Genomic DNA, 17830 nt, shown 5'->3' with positions numbered 1-17830 from the left:
GGCCCAGATGGTTTCACTGGAGATTTCTACTAAACATTTCTAGGAAAAAATAATATCAATTTTATGCTATGTCTCCCAGAAAATGAGTTGAGACAATACTTCCCAACTTATTTTATGAGCCAGCATCACACTGATACCAAAACCAGAAATAAGACATTATAAGAAACTACACACCAATATCCTTATGACCATAAATGTCTAAATCCTCAACAAAACTCCAGCAAATTGTATTCAGCAACATATAAAAATATAACACATATGAGCAACCTGGAGTTTACCCAAGGAATATAAAAACTGGTTCAATAATTACAAATCAATGTAACTCACCATTAAAATTTTATCTTATTTTATTTTTAATGTTTATTTATTTATTTTGAGAGAAAGAGAGTGTGTGTGTGTTTGCTTGAGAGGGGAAGGGGCGGAGAGAGGGGGAGAGAGAAAATCCCAAGGAGGCACTGACAGTGCAGAGCCTGATGTAGGGCTTGATCTCACAAACTGCGAGATTACGACCTGAGCTGAAATCAAGAGTCAGACACATAACAACCTCAGCCACCCAGGCACTCTTTTTTTCAAATCATAATCTCAATTAATGAAAAAAGGAAGCCTTTCACAGAAGTCAACATCCATTCATGATAAAAACTCTCTGCAAAGTAGGAACAGAAGAGAATATCCTCAACCTGATAAGGGCATCTACAAAAAAGTCTAGAGTGAATATAATACTTACCCAAGTCTTAATCCAAATTAAGCCTTAATCATATCGTCTGTAAGATGAGGATATAAATATTTCCCTCCACTTATGAAAGTGAAAGTTGTTAGCATAATGCCTAGCACATTAAAGTTGGTGAAAATAATAATTATTATAAATGCACTAATAATTATTACATATGCAATAATAATAAAATTTGTATTCGTCACATATCACTACTGCATTACTGGTTGGAATGTTGCATAGTCCAGATCTCAGAATGTCTCCAGCATTAACACACCACACACACACACACACACACACACACACACACACACACAGCCTACATTGTAAAAAGCACAAGATGACTTTTAAAAAATCAAACAAAAAGGAAATAAAACTGGAAAAGGGAAATAATACCCTATGATTGATCACTCTTTATGGTAATGAGCATTAGTAGTCACTTTCTAAAATCTGACTCCATTGAAAAATAAAATGGAAAACTGAAATGGATTTGAGAAGAAACCTGCTGAAATAGTTTGAGACTCACAAAATCAGTTTCCTAGTGAAGGTGTTACACTTGTGGCTTTTCTTAAATCACAGTTCTCATGAAAGTTCCAACCAGTCTTCTGGAATTTGTGTCAGTTATGGATTTATTTCATTTAAAAAATTTTTTTAATGTATAGATGTATTTATTTTTGAGAGACAGAGAGAAAGAGCATGAGTGGGGGGAGGGACAGAAAGAGAAGGAGACACAGAATCCGAAGCAGGCACCAGGCTCCGAGCTGTCAGCACAGAGCCCTACACTGGGCTCGAACTCAAAAGCCATGAGATCATGACCTGAGCCAAAGTCGGACGCCTGACCAACTGAGCCACCCAGAAGCCCCTGGATTTATTTCTTTTAGGGAGTTGAAATAGTAGGATTGTCCAGATTACTTCAAAGAGGAAACTTTTATTGATATAAACTAAGGAGCATTTTTCATGCTGGAGAGATTAAACAAGAGCCAAATCTGTGTGAGAATCAAGGGAGAAAAAGGATACCTGTCCACACACCCACTTGCTAAGAATAAATCTTCTAATAAACAAAAGTAAACTTTCTGAAGTTCCTACTTCTTGCATCCAAGACTCTAATTCTAAAACTTCAGGTAGTATGAATGCTTCGGATACTTTATGCTTTATTTCAAAATATGGAATTCACGCCACCCAATACCACCTTTCTATTGTGTGGTAATTATTTCTGTGTTATATATTTTTGGGTATTTGTGTGCCTATTATACTCTATTTACGTCCTCCTGAGTTTTTCTCACCCTACATTTATGGTTTACTGATATACTAGGAATCTAGCTCAGTTTCTACCACCCTCAAAAGGAGTTTTTCTGTTGAAATTAGATAATGGTTTGGGGTTTTTTTATTTATTTATTTATTTACATCTTGAGTACCTCACACTATGACAAGGACTAGTTTAACTAAAGAGTTTTAGTCTTTGGGACTGCAGAAACTCATACAGAAATAAATTACTGAAGGGACAGCAATATAATGAAACTGAATTGAATAATTCCAAATATATTCTTTAATGGAGTATACTGATCTTGTATCCTCATGGAAAGTTAAACTTAAAAGTTTCGTACTGTTCTGATTGTTATCATGTATAGATTCCTTTATGACTCCATTGGCAGATGTTACTATTTTAAACACTCAGAAATCCATGAGGTTACATAGAATCATCCAGTTGGATGCAAAATTTAATTTTATAGAGCAGGATACATATTTTGTGTCCTCTTTACAAAGAACATTTAAAACTGCATCTCCTCAAAGAAAAAGCATCATGAAGTTGTGTAAATTATATTAAAAATCATTTGAAATGAAATGAATATAATCACACAACTTCATGATGCTTTTTCTTTGAGGAGACACAGTTTTAAATGTTCTTTGTAAGGAGGACACAAAATATGTATCCTGTTCTATAAAAGTTGATTTTATATCAATATCAAGGGATTTTGCTGACATAAGAATACACGTCTTCGCACCAAGGCAGGCCATATGGCCAAAAAGCACAGAGCAGTTTTTCTTCTATAAATGGAAACATTCTCCACTTAAGGATTTCACAGCTCTGAAAACCCCTGGTTGTAAACCATGGTCTCATAAAAAAAAAAAAACTAATGAGCAAACCCAAATGTGTAAGATAGAGAAAAATTGGTGCACTGGGGTAAGAGAGAGGCAGCTGTCTGTGGACCCCACTGCTGTGATATAAGGCAAAGAACAGATAGGATCTTTCTAGATACTACATATTGCTAAAAATAATGTAATGGACATCTGTATTCATGCCCTTTCCTTCTAGTAGCAGAAGTCTGATATTCCTCATTCTCAGCTCATGTGGTTTGGGTGAGACTGACACTCACCAGCTCCAAGAATGGGCATGTGACTCAAGACAGACCAACCAGAGCCAATGAAACTCAATTCTTATACTTGAATTGTTCCCAAAATAGAACATAAATCTAGAACTATTGACAGCTAGTTTATCACCATTGGGGAAGAACTTGCTCCATAAAATGTTGCCAACACAGAGAAGCAGAGCCAAGAGAGAAAGACAACCTTACTGACATCATTTGGATCCCTGGATCAGACCGTGTAGGTAAAGGTCTTGGCTTTTCAGATATGGAGTCAATCCTTTTTTTTTTCTTCTTCTTCTTTTTTCTTAAGCCAGTTATCAAACAAAAGAAAGTCCTCTCTAAAGGATTAGTCTAAAATACACTAATGGTTCACACTTTTTTAAATACTTGAGGAGAGTCAGTCACATAGCTCATATTCCAGTCTTAAAAGATGCTTTTGTTTGCAATGGGAAGAGTCTCTAGCAAGCACCATACTTTTGTGTTATTATTCATTTCTTAATTTGTGTATATTTCTACTTACTACAGATATTTCAGAGTATACAAAGGCTTTCCTGTATTCATAGGAATTCCTGGTAAAGAATAAGCTTCTTCATAAATAAAGAGAAATGTACATATTAACAGAAATATCAGGATAGCCTATTTTTAACTTTCATAAGTTATTCACATATTAATAAGGAAGAAATTAAATGAAAAAACATGAGACTAGTTATCTTTTTATCCTCATCACCTAGCTTAGTACTGGGAAATTAATATTGGCTAAATGAATAAATGTATGGACAAATAAAGAGATGAAAAAATGAATTTTTTAAATTAATGAAAACTCATTACCCAACATCCGACTCTTGTATTTTACCCATATAACATTATTTTTGTTGATTCAGTTTCTCTACAAGTAAAGTGTAAGTATAAATGACAACTTGGAATCACTGTATGTTATTAGCACAAATCTGGGAAATCCACTAACACTTTTACAAATAGTCCACGCTTGTAGCTGGAGAAAATACCATGCTTTCAGAAGATTTTGCAATTGACACACTTCTCATTGCCAGTAAAGAAAGGCTTGCCCGTATTTTTCTTTTCTTTTTTCTTTTCTTTTCTTTTCTTTTCTTTTCTTTCCTTTTCTTTTCGTCTTACGGCTTTTAGCAAAGAAAAGTGAATGATAAAATCCTATGGTCTAAGTTCCACTTGTTACATTTTAGCAAATATGAGCTTCTAATTTATTCTGATATTTCACAGGCTAGGCAAATATATAATAACCACATAGTTGTAGAAATAGAACTTTCCCAGATTATTCTATAGTCATTATCAACCTCCACAATAAACTGATGGTATAAATGTTAATATCAACTTTTAAAAATTAATAAACTGAGAATCAAGATGCATGAGTGACCTTCACGTGGAAAATTACCAGGCCTAGAGCACAACAGCACCTGGCCTCCACATTTAATGAGACCACACAATGGCGGGTCTCACAAACACAAGAAGCAATGCAAAAGTCCCACTAATATAACAAGCTTTTAGAAATTCTCTTCCTTCTATTTGCCAGCCTAGGGGAACTCGGTTAACCTCCTCGATACTTGATTTATTTGGTTTTTTTTCCCCATCTGTAAAACAAAAATAATAAAACCTACACTACAAAGGTGCTGTGAGGTTAAAAAATAATGCATTTTTTAAAAGCTTCATACTTAGGATGAGTCCCATAAATGGCTACTGTTATTATTTATTTAAATATCACACTTCCGTTTAGCAGGGAGCTGTTCTATTGTTGGAATGCAATATTTCTTTCCATTATTCCATTGGTCTGAGACAAGGAAATGGTCCAACCACTCTTTAAATGAATCTTTCTAATAGATTGTGCTCCCGAGCTCAGTGGAAATTCCTCAAGCTAGCTTAACTGGCTCATCCTCTAATTGCCTGACCACAGCTCTCCACATTAATATCCAAATATGTAACTCTCCAGTGAAAACACCACTGCATCCATAATCACTTCCATCCCCCAGCCCCACGTTCTGGCCTTTCACATTAACCTCTCCACTTTTATTCTCAAGAAGGTACAGCAGGAAGTAACTGAGCATTTTGTAGGCACGGTGCATAGTGGAAAGGGCATGGGCACCAGAGACAGAGTGGGTCACAATGGCAGCTCCTCCGCCGAGGAATTTCAACCCAGACAGGTGAACTTAGGCAGGTGTCTTAGTCTCTTGAGTCTCAGTTTTCCTTCTTTATAAAATGGAGATGATAATGTACAGTTTACAATGTTATCAAGATTAATGAGGCTTTACATGCAAGGCACAAAGGAAACTCTCAGGGAAACAGAAACTAGTGTTATTTTGAAAAGTGTTTTATTTGTCCCTTCTAAGGCTAAATTGTTGAATCTTATAACTTGACCAAATCAAACTATTTTATAAAGTAAATCAGCAATAGGATCTTATTTTTGCAGCACAGACAACCTCAGTACTCTCTTTCACCCTGCATATTTAAAAACACCCCGGGGGTACTTGGGTTGTTCAATCGGTTGAGCATCCAACTTCGGTTCAGGTCATGCTCTCACGGTTCGTGGGTTTGAGCCCCACATTGGGCTCTGTGCTGACAGCTCAGAGCCTGGAGCCTTCTTTGGTTTCTGTCTCCCTCTCTCTCTTCTGTTTCTCCCCCACTTGCTTGCTCTGTTTTTCTCTCTCAAAAAATGAATAAACATTTTTAAAAAATTTTAAAGCATCCTAATCGGATTAATTTTTAGAAAAAAATTAATGAGCATTGGGTAAAGGTATATAGACATCTCACTTTCAGAAGCACAAGTCAGGTTTCAATATGAAGAGTGCATAGGGATTTTTTTTTCTTCTATTATCCCTTTCAATTGAGATCATGAGTACTCTGGCTATTGCAGATATATTAATTTTACTAACCATCACTACTCTGCTCTACCTCTTTAAACTGATTCAAATGGGATGAATATTTTCCAGAAAAACTGCAGTGAATCACCTGGGCTTGCCCTTTCTAAAAAGCAGAAAAATAAAATAATTCAGTGGTTGTAATTTCTATTTTTTAGTTTGAGACTGTGAAATTCAGTCTTGCACTGGAACTATATGCTCTAGCTTTATAATATTAAGAAGTAATTATGAACATCATTAGATTTTAAAAGATCTATTAGGATGTAGAAATCTTGAGTGGGACAGAATTTCAGGGTTGATCCCAGCTTCAGAAGGCATCTGATTTCCCTTTTTCCTTCAAAAAAAAAAAAAAAATGTTGAGAAGGACTTTTGATCAGTACATATAAAAGATTCTTTCTGTTGTCTGTCCAAAAGACAAATTCTTCCTTGGGGAAAATGCTTCACTCCTTTAAGTAAATTCTCTCTACCAGCAAAGAAACTGTCAAAAGCATTACTCTCTCCCCACCCCTTTCCAGGTAATCAGTTTCAAAACCTGGGCAAATATGAAAAGAAAGGCACTTTGATACAGAACAACTGTCTCCTGGAAGAAGTAAACAGAGGAAGATGTCAAGCTGCCCCACTTTCTAATTAGAATGATTCACAGAAAATATCATGTTTTCTTGCCTGAATGAAGGCCACTTTAGGCCAAAAGGGTTGAAGTAAGCCTGGTAGGATAGTTTTCAATGAATTTCTGTGGAAAGTTTTTTGATAACACATGGTGCTGCGGTTAAAACTTTAGGATCTGGAAAGGTTATTCTGGAGATCATCCACCCTGGGTAATGTGGTATCTGGAGACCCGATAAGGTTAATCCAAATTATCCGGGAGATTACCCCTGAGACAGCAAATGGTTCCATAAACATCACCATTGCTATCCCAAGCGGAGAGATGATATGCTTCACTTTTGTTAGCATTTTCAAGGAGACTAAACCTGAAAATGTCAGTGAAATGAAGGCTTGAGTTTATAGGCAAAGCTGTCACTGGACCTCTGAATTATGAGGCTAGACTTTCAGTAGCTGCCAAGTTATAGGTCAAGCACTTCTAGGTCAACTTTCACCTCTTTCACAAAACCCACGATGAAATTTCAAAGGCTTTCATGTGAAGTTTTATTAACTTAGGTTAGTTTGAAAGAAAAAGGTAGGCAGGGCAAAATGTGAAATCTCATTATCTTTGTCCATTGTTTTCTGCCCTTTTTGCTGCAATGCTTGTAGGATCGCACACGGATAATCAATTAGTCCGGGCACACAGTGGGAAGGTAGATGAAAAGGCTAAAAGGATTCTTAAAACATTTAGGACATCTGGCACACAATATTCAAGAACTAAAAAGTTTAACTTCTTTTTCCTTTTACATTTTAATACTTTTAACCCCCAAGCTTTTTAAAACTAAGTTGAAATGCTTTTGATTTTTTTCAGAATTAGCATACATGTTATAAAATTATGGGGGGATACAAATTTACAGGTCATAAACTAAAACCCGTTATTACCTGGCACATAGCAGGTGCTCAGTAAATGTTTGTTGGCAAATTCTGTTTAATTTCTGCATTAACAACAAAGCCAGAGTGTTAGCCTGTGCTAATACTGACATGTGCAAATTTTGTTATTTCCATATCAAGTGGTTGTTTATACATGCAAATAGTTGTTTGGAAAATGAAAAGTTTAAAATATATCCAGATATGCAAACATGAAAAGACAGTTTCATGCGGAGGAAAAACAAAAAAGAATCACTATATTGGTGTCATTTAGGGAATCTTATTTACCTTTCAGTCAGGTTACCTAATTCTAGCACTAATATGGGGATGGCATTCTATGAAGTCCTAACTTGTGGTTATTCTCTGTATTTCATTCGAAACAAAGACTAAACCAAGCCACTTGTGTCTTTCCAGCTCCACTGCCATCACCCGCCATATGCCTCCAGCATCTATTATCAGGACTACTGCCAACATTCTCTTAAATTTTTTTTTTCAACGTTTATTTATTTTTGGGACAGAGAGAGACACAGAGCATGAACGGGGGAGGGGCAGAGAGAGAGGGAGACACAGAATCGGAAACAGGTTCCAGGCTCCGAGCCGTCAGCCCAAGAGCCTGACGCGGGGCTCGAACTCACGGACCGCGAGATCGTGACCTGGCTGAAGTCGGACGCTTAACCGACTGCGCCACCCAGGCGCCCCGCCAACATTCTCTTAATTGACCTCTCCAAATTCTCACGGGCCCCTCTAAATCTGGTCAATTTACATTAAGAGTGTTTTTTCTTAATATGTATGCCTTGACTGCATCACTTACTCTTGCATGCAATATTTCACTAGTTCCTTATTCACAACCTATCTGAGAGACCACGTGGCCTCACATTCATGAAAAGCCACACATTTAAAGTTTGGCCCTACCTCCAAGTGAGGATATATATATACAGTCACGGAGACACAGTGCCAGGATTGAGAGAAGATGCTCATCATACAACTTAAGTTTTTTTTTAATGTTTGTCTATTTTTGAGAGAGAGAAAGCATGTGTGCATGAGCAGGGAAGGGGCAGAGAGAACGGGAGGGAAGATCTGAATCAGGCTCTGTGCTGATAGCAGGGAGCTGGATGCGGGGCTCAAACCCATGAACTGTGAGATCGTGACCTAAGCCAAAGTCAGATGCTTAAACGACTGAGCCACTCAAACAGCCCTCGTTATACAACTTTAAATTGGTGTTTTATTACCAACCCATACCACCTGCTATATTACTTTAAACTGATCTTTTGTAAATTCTGTAATTTTCTTATGAATAGCATGCTTATATGGAATTGTATTTGTTTATATTTTCAGAATATTAAAATTAAAGCCTTAATTATTAGTGCTTTTTTTTTGGCATTTCTTCATTTTTTTTTTCATATACCAGAATCCATGGCCTAAGCTTCTCTCAACATCTGAGGGGTCCTTTCCCAGAGAACTTGAGACAACACGGGTACTTAATATGGCCCACAAAGCCCTAATTGCTCTGGACTCCTACCTAACTATATGATCTCATCACTGAGGCTACACTACACCCCTCCTTGCCTCTGAACTCTGGCCATTCTCACCTTCTTTCCCCTCTTGAGACAATCCATGCTCCCTCCTCCCACAAACTTTTGCATACAAATGCTCCTGTCTGCAATAATCTCCTTCCTTAACTCCCTGATGGCCCTGCAAGGTTATTCTCTGCTCATCCTTTCGACCTCAGCTCAAGCGCCCCTGCCTCAGGAAGCCTCCTTTGGCCTCTCCTAATATATACTCTCTCAATACCATGTTCTTACCCCAGGTATAATTATTCTTTTATTTACATGATGCTTAGATTACTATCTATCTTCCCACCTGATGTAAGTTATAAGAGAAGAAATATCTTTTCACCAGAAGCAGGAGGGGGCAGCGATGCGTGTGTGTGCACATACTTTCTCTTCACCCAGTACAGCTGGCTGACATTTATTAGAAGCTTAAAAGAGGAGCGTCTGGGTGGTTCAGTTGATTAAGTGCTGGACTCTTGATTTCAGCTCAGGTCACAATCTCATGGTTTACGACATTGAGCCCCCCATGGGACTCTGTGATGACAGCGTGGGGCCTGCTTGGGATTCTTTCTCCCTCTCTCTCTACCCCTCCCTCTCCCTGTTTCTCTCTCTCAAAATGAATAAAGAAATTAAAAAAAAAAAAAGAAACTTAAAAGGTATTTGGTTTTTTTGTGTGTTTTTTAAGGATATTTGTTTAATGAATGAATTTTCTTTATCATTGCACACTGCCTCTTTAAAAAATGTGATCAGATTAATTATAATCTACGTTTAATTATAATTATATATTATAATCTACGTTTAATTTTTTTAATGTTAATTTACTTTTGAAGGAGAAAGAGACAGAGTGTGTGTGTGTGGGGGGGGGGGGGTGTTGCAGAGAGAGAGGGAGACACAGAATCTGAGGCAGGCTCCAGGCTCTGAGCTGTCAGCACAGAGCCAGACGTGGGGCTCAAACCCACAAACCGCGAGATCGTGACCTGAGCCAAAGTCAGACGCCCAACCAACTGAGCCACCCAGGCACCCCTACAGTCTACGTTTTAGAGGGCAATATATCCAAAGTCTAATCTGTACTGGCCCAATTTATCTAAAACAAACAACTTTTCAAAAAATAGGTATGATACCAAAATACTGTGATACCCATTCAAAAAAGCATCTCTTTTGCTACAAATTTGCAGTTATTAAATAAATAGGTCATAGGAATACAATGTACAGCATGGTATTATAGTGAACAATACTGTACTATATATTTGAGCGTTGCTTAAATTATAAATCTTAAGAGTTCCCAACACAAGAAAAAATTGTAACTATGTGTGGTGATGAATGTTAACTAGACATAAGATGGTGATCATTTTGCTATATAAACAAATATCAAACCATTATGTGGTATGCCTGAAATTAATGTAATGTTATATGTCAATTATATCTAGATTTAGTTAATTAATTAAACAAACTTTACAGTAGCCTCAGGAGATAACACTACTTAGTTCCATTTTATAGTTAAGGAAAACAGGGATCAAGGTATTTGAGGCACGTTCACCAGGTCACACAGCCAAGTCCAGAGCCCAAACAAAAGAACTATGCTCTGTGGTCTTCTGAAGTTCTAGATTCTACAAAGCCCCCAGAATTTAGGTAACATATTTATCCACATGCAGGATAAAATGGGTAGAAACAAAGCAGAGTTGTAGGGATGAGGGGCCTAAATTAACTAATTTCCAAGAGAATGCCTAATGTAGCAGGAGGAAATTTAATCACTAGTTCATGTAGAAAAGAAAATATTGCAAATAAAGTTTAGAGAAGGTTTGGGAGGGCAGCTTTTAAAGAAATTAGAGATATGACAATAAAAACTCAAATAACTAGTATTTGTATAAGAAGGGACTTGGGAATACAAATAATAATCACAATAGCAATAATCCTGATAGTGTTTACTAAGCATCAGACACTATTCTAAAGACTTTACATTTATCAACTCATTTAATTCTCAAAATCACTCTGAAAGACACACATTATTACTATTCATATTTTATAGATGAGGAAACTAAGGAACAAAGTTTAATTAACTTAACCATAGTCATACAAAAAGTAACTTGGGCAATTTAAGACAACCTATGCTATACTTACCTTTAGGATATTCATAGTGGGAGGCTGCATTTATCTGTTTAATAGGTGTATGTGTGATTTCATATGCCAAGTTCAGGTTAGAGGCAATCATTTTCATTGTGCTTTTTAAAAATAGTCTCTTAAGTCTGTATATTTCTTTTTTGAAGAAGGGATTATGATAATTTTCTGTGAAAGTGTGCTTTAGTATGAAACTTAAAAGGAACTAGTAAAGAAGAAATAGGAAACTATGGGCATGCATTCTAACTTTAGTGATCATTAAAATCCCTGTTATCTATTTTAATCTATAATTTCATAGGTCTCCATTCTTTTTTTCTTCCTTCTCTCCTTCTTCAGTATGAAATTCATCAGGCAGACCTCATTAGGACTCAAATGGCATCAAAGTTGTGGAGAAAATGCAACCTGAGCAGCCTAACAGTGGCACCTCTTAAAGATGGTATTTAAACCATGTGGTGAGAGAAGCCTGGCTACAGCTGGTAATGACAGCTCACGTGAAGATGATGTTGGAGTAGGGCAGCAGGCACAGTCTGACAAGGTCAGCAGTTGGTTATATAAAAAGGATTGAGCAAATGAGTAAATATATTGGTGATAATGAGAACCAGGTTTCCCAATGATTGGGAAGAACCCCATGGTATTGGAGTCATTAATATGAATTTATAGTCTCAGAATACATAAATATAGATGTAAAAGGATGTGTGTATTTGTGTGTATTTCTTAGCTCTGGCCTGGGAACAGCAACACCCCATTTGCAATGAGCACACCCAGCACCCTGAACTTGGTTTCTAAATACCACTTTGCAGTTAAAGGAACTAGGACTTCTTGAGGGAATGGCTGAATCCAGGGCTGGGCAAGGAAAGTACAAGATGAGACTAAAACATTTTTTGGCCTCAAATGCTAAAAGATTGGTAAAGATATGTCAAAAGGACACAGAAGCTAGCTTGAAGGGGCAACTGAAGGCCAAGTCTGGGTCATCAAAATAATAATGATAATAACAGACTATAAACCATTGAATAAAATAGGAATCAGTGCATCTATACTGATGTAAGTAAATAAACAAATGAGTGGAAAGAAAAGAAAGCTCTGCTTATAGTATAACAACAGCTAACAAATGTAGGAGAAATGACAGAATTAGAAACAACACCACTTAGAAACCATCATACTGATAATTAATTCAAGCATGAACAATAGATGCTAAAACTTGAGTGTGAAAGTGAGGTGAAGATCAGGTATTCATACAGTTTCAAAGAATTTCCACAAAAAACACTTACTTAATGACAAAGAAAAAAAAGCAACTTCACAGTGGAGACTCCTATGGCAATCAAGTCATCAGAATTTACACTACCACTGAGGGGACGAATCAACATCATGTGCCATCTGATTGGAATGCCGCATCATTCTGTAAAATTTTTCCCAAAACTGCATAACCTGATCATCAGGAAACATTTCAAAAATTGACAGACATTCTACAAAGTGACCGATCTATGACCTTAAATTTGAAAACGATATGAAACTCAAAGGAAGACTGAGGGACCGTTCCAAATTGAAAGAACCTAAGGAGATATGACAATTGGTTGCAGGGTGTGATCCTGCGTGGATCCTTACACTATGCAGGATATCAGTTGGGCAATGGTAAAACTTGAATGCAGGCTCTAAGTGAAGAATATACAGGAGATTTATGTGCTGTTTCTGCAATTTTTCTGTAAGTTTGATATTATTGCCAAATAAATTGTTTCTTAAAATCTCAAATAGTTGATAATGTTGAATATGACATAGCATAAGACTAAATTGCAATTTGTACATTAACCAGAGGGTTCATGGATGTCTGATAAAGTACTTAAGTAGGCAGAAATATTTATTTTTAATTATATCCATACTAAAAGCTGAGAAATCACCCACTCCATCCTTTATACAGTTGGAAACTGAGGCTGCGAAAATAAGGAAAAATTGAATGTTATGATTTTATCAGATTTACAGAATATTATTCAGAGATAATGTTTTCTTTTAAAAATCTGAGGTTTTTCTCTCATGCTTTAAAATTATCAAAGCAAGGGGGAGGGGGGTTGCCTTGGTGACTCAGTCAGTTAAGTGTCTGACTTTGGCTCAGGTCATGATCTCATGATTTGGGAGGTCGGGTCCCAGGTCGGGCTCTGTGCTGACAGCTTGGAGCCTGGAGACTGCATTGGATTCTGTGTCTCCCTCTCTCTCTCTGCGCCTCCCCTGCTCATGCTCTGTCTCTCTGTCTCTCTCTCAAAAATAAATAAACATTGGGGCACCTGGGTGGCTCAGTTGGTTAAGCATCCAAATTAGGCTCAGGGCGTGGTCTCACAGTTGGTGGGCTCGAGCCCCGATGGGGCTCTGTGCTGACAGCTCAGAGCCTGCAACCTCCTTCAGATTCTGTGTCTCCCTCCCTCTCCCTGCCCCTCCCCTGCTGGCACTCTGTCTCTCTCTGTCTCTCAAAAATAAATAAAATGTTAAAAATTTTTTTAATAAATAAATAAACATTTAAAATATTAAATAAATAAATAAATCGAAATATTAAAGAAAAGGGTTCCTGGGTGGCTCAGTCAGTTAAATGTCTGACTCATGACTTCGGCTCAGGTCATGATCTCACGGTTTATGAGTTCAAAGTTGGCATCCGACTCCACAATGACAGTGCGGAGCCTGCTTAGGATTCTCTCTCTCTGCTCCTCCCTTACTTGCTCACACTCTCTCTCTCTCTCACTCTCTCAAAATAAATAAATAATTTTTTTAAAAAATAAAATAAATATTAAAGCAAAAGCCTACTATTCACAGTGCAAATAATGCCTCAAGTAATTTCCATAAAGGATAGACCGAATGATACACATTTTTCAGCTACTGACCCACCCAGAACTCTGCAAATTTACAAACAATTTACTCACATACAAGGCATTTATTAATCTTTCATTAGAAATTACTATTCTTTTAACACCTTTTCCCCAAATTTCCTTGAGACTGAAAGAGCATATAGATCAACTTTAAAATAGATTTGAGAAAGAAACGATTTCCACAGATACTGTAGTAAACATTGTGAATTTCTCCTTAACTTCCATTCCAGTCCAAAGGATTACTGTTAGGCAAGCATATTAACCCCTATCCCCTTGCCAGTAGTTGGTTCAAGGATGCAGAGGCCTCTAAAGGGGTTTGGGGCACAGAAGTGAATCTTCTCTCCTGGATGATGCTGAACTGCTAGAAGCCATGTTATGATCATAAGACGGAGCCTAAGGATGGAGCAAAAGCTATGAGTAACAAAGTAGAGCTATAGAAGAACCTCAGTGTCCAGTAACATTGTTTAGCCACTAAATTAACCAACCCTGCAAATTGTTTTACCTTAGGATTTTCTATTATAGAAGATAACAAGTATCCTTACTATTTAAATTAGTTTGTTAAGGCGGCTGAGGAGGGTGCTCAGTTGGTTAGGCGTCCAACTCTTGGTTTCGGCTCAAGTCACGATCTCACAGTTTTGTGAGTTCGAGCCCCACGTCCAGCACTGCCTTGACAATGCAGAGCCTGCTTGGGATTCTCTCTCCTCTCTCTGCCCCTCCCCCACTCGTGCTATCTCTGTCTCTCTCAAAAATAAATAACTAAACTTTTAAAAAAAGAAATAAGTCATTTAAATTAATTTGAGATAGGTTTTCTGTTGCAACCAGAAGTTAATACATACACGTCAATAAAAAAAAAGCGTAAGATCAGAGAAAATCGCCTACAAAATGAATAAATCTTAAAATGTGCTTTAAAATAAAAGAAAATATCAGCCATAGTTTTAAATTACTTAACACAGTTTCCATGTCTCAACCAGTTTCTGGAAGGGTACAGTCCAGTGCAGGTGGATATCGTAAGCAAGAGTATAGAGGTCCGTAGAAGATAAAGGAGGGACATGAGGAGAGCTAAACCAGTCAACCAAATTCAAAACGACAGCCTTTTTGTTGTGGGGAAATCTTCAAGGTTCTTATTGATATAAAACATCAACATATTCTGCTTTAAGGTTTGCTCACAAGTTACGGTAATTCAATGCTTAGCATCCCAAAACATGGGTTCGTCAAGTGCAGGAGATCACAGAGGTGAGGACAGCAAATAGCCCCATCAAGGTCACTGTGGAGAGCAGTTAACATAAGTTGCTTGTTAAAAACGTGTGCTCCTAATACCAAATCCAGGCATCACGTTCAAAGCACCTACCCTAGTAGCCATGTTTGACCTTTAGGATGGCCGGCCACAAAATGCTGAGTGGAAGAATTGTCAGATGGAATGGAGAGATGAGATAATAGCTCAGAGATAATGTTAAATGGGTTCCTACCCAACCAAAGCTATCAGGTTTCTCTGAAATGGCATGTGACTTCACTGAGGTATCAGTTTACTTAGGTACTTGCCATGTGTCTGCAAGGAGATTCCATGTAGGGGGATTGCCATCTGCTGGTGGCTCTCTACTTAGGGACAGATGCCCTTGAAATCTAGGGACTGTGCCTTACGCCAGAGCACACAGAATCACGCAGCAAGTAGTAGTTTCTTTTTCACTGTTAAAATTAGACTGTCTTCTCTGTTGATTAGACAGATAGAAAATTCCCCTGAGGAACTTGAACAAGATATCTCAAAAACCAGAAGAGGAAAAAAAGGGAACAAATGCATTTTCGTCCAAGTGCTACACTGAAATCCTGCAGATAAAATTGTCGTATTTAAGCAAATAGTAACAAATTTTTACCAAATGGATGGTGATTCCTATGCATGGAAAAATAGCAATGTAGCACATTGATTTATCTGAGAACATACCTAAGACTAAGTCTTAAAACCTCCTAAGAGACCTAATCTCCCAGGGAATATATTTTCCATGTGGCATATAAAAAGAAAAGAGAAACACTAGCTTCCAAGCACATAGCTGCAGAACCAACCTTCAAAACAGAGGCTAAAATTCCCTTTTTTTTTTTTTAGTGAAATTCCTTGGAAACATACTGTTTTATATTGTAAATACAGTCATGCAGGCAAAACTCAGTCCTTCAGGATAACAAACATGGATTTTAGAATTATGAAGTTTCCCTTACTCTCTGTCCAGTATATCCCCAAGTCATAGAAGTATAAAAAATATGGAATTAGGTCGTCGTATTTCACCTACATATTATTCTTCAAAGCAACACTTTTCTCTTGAACAATATTGCAGGACCACTATATCAGGAAACAGCCCCTCAGAACACACCAGGTTATGCTGTTTTCTTTAATGTTCAGCAACAACACAAAAAATCAAAATAAAAGGATAAGCAGCCTTGAAGCAGAAAGAAATCCTGTCACAGGCTACAACATGGATAAACCTTGAGGATGTTGTGGTAAGCGAAATAAGCCAATGACAAAAAGACAAATCCTGCATGATTCCACTTATATGAAACATCTGAAGCAGTCAAATGCATAAAGACAGAAAGTAAAAAGGTGGTTGCAAAGGACTTGGAGGGAAGGGGAATTGGTGTTTAATGGATATAGACTTTCAGTTTTGCAAGATGAAAAAGTTCCGGAGGTCTGCTTCACGACAATGTGAATATAATTAGCCCTACTGAATTATACCCTTAAAATGGTTAAGACAGTAAGTTTTATATGTTTTATTTGATCACAATTTTAAAAAGATAAGCAAAAATATTGGAGGCTGAAAACATGAGCTATAAGTGAAGGGTAAAGGATTTGCCATCACAGTATTTAGTCTAGCAAAACCGAGCATATGCGGTTGCTTAATCACTTGGATTTGAAAAGAGCAAACCCTTGACCTGTTTTCTCTACCTCTGCAGAGGACAGAATGAAGAAACAAAACAAAACCACAGAGCAGCTGCAGGATGTAGTAGAAAGAAGAACCAAATTTCGAGTAAGAAATTCCGCTCTGCTAATTGTGTGACCTTGGACAGATTAAGTATCAGAAAAAGAACATCATAACTTTGAGGTAACATGGACTTTGGGGAAAGATGTGACTGCTTTTGATGTTCAGTTTTGCTTCGTTTTTGTTCAATGAATTTATGAGTTTGGGCCAGTCCCAGAGCCTCGGCTTTCACATTCGTAATTTTGGGGTGAGGGTACCTATCTGACAGGGTAGTCACGAGGCTATGAAATTGAACTAACAGTGATAAAAATGCACTAAGAATGCCTGGCACATAGTAGGTGTTCAGTAAGTGTCCATTCCCTGAGTCTTTTTCAGCCTGTTTTCTTTTCTGTAAAAGTGAGGGCAATGATATGTACCTAGCAAAATAACATCCTAAATACCTGATATATGCTCTTTCTTTGCCTTCTCTGAGCCTCAACCTGGCCATCTATAAAAAGGTGCAATAATACTTACTACATAAAGAGAGACAATAAATATAAAATTGTTCTGCACTGAATATGGCACTGAGTAAGTACTCAACAAATCTGTGTTATCATCATTATTATTCTTATTTAGAAATATATTCAAAAATCAGCTCTCAAAAAATTTGATCTATAATCATGCCTGCGTGTAGATCAGCTGGTCTTTTCAGCACCCTTGAAGTCTTCTCTAAAGGAACAAATATTTTTGTCACAAACTGTTAACATCCAATGACTGAACTTTTGTCTCAGCAGTGATATTCAAAATTTCAAGCCCTGACGAGGAAGGGGATTTTCAGTAACAGTGAAGGATCATGAACATGTAAACAAGAGATAGTGGTTAAAAACCTCAAGATATCTCATTCAACATCAATT

The sequence above is a fragment of the Prionailurus viverrinus genome, chromosome F2 (assembly GCF_022837055.1).
Source record: "Prionailurus viverrinus isolate Anna chromosome F2, UM_Priviv_1.0, whole genome shotgun sequence".
Taxonomy (NCBI): domain Eukaryota; kingdom Metazoa; phylum Chordata; class Mammalia; order Carnivora; family Felidae; genus Prionailurus; species Prionailurus viverrinus.
Note: the sequence above shows the minus strand (reverse complement) of the source record.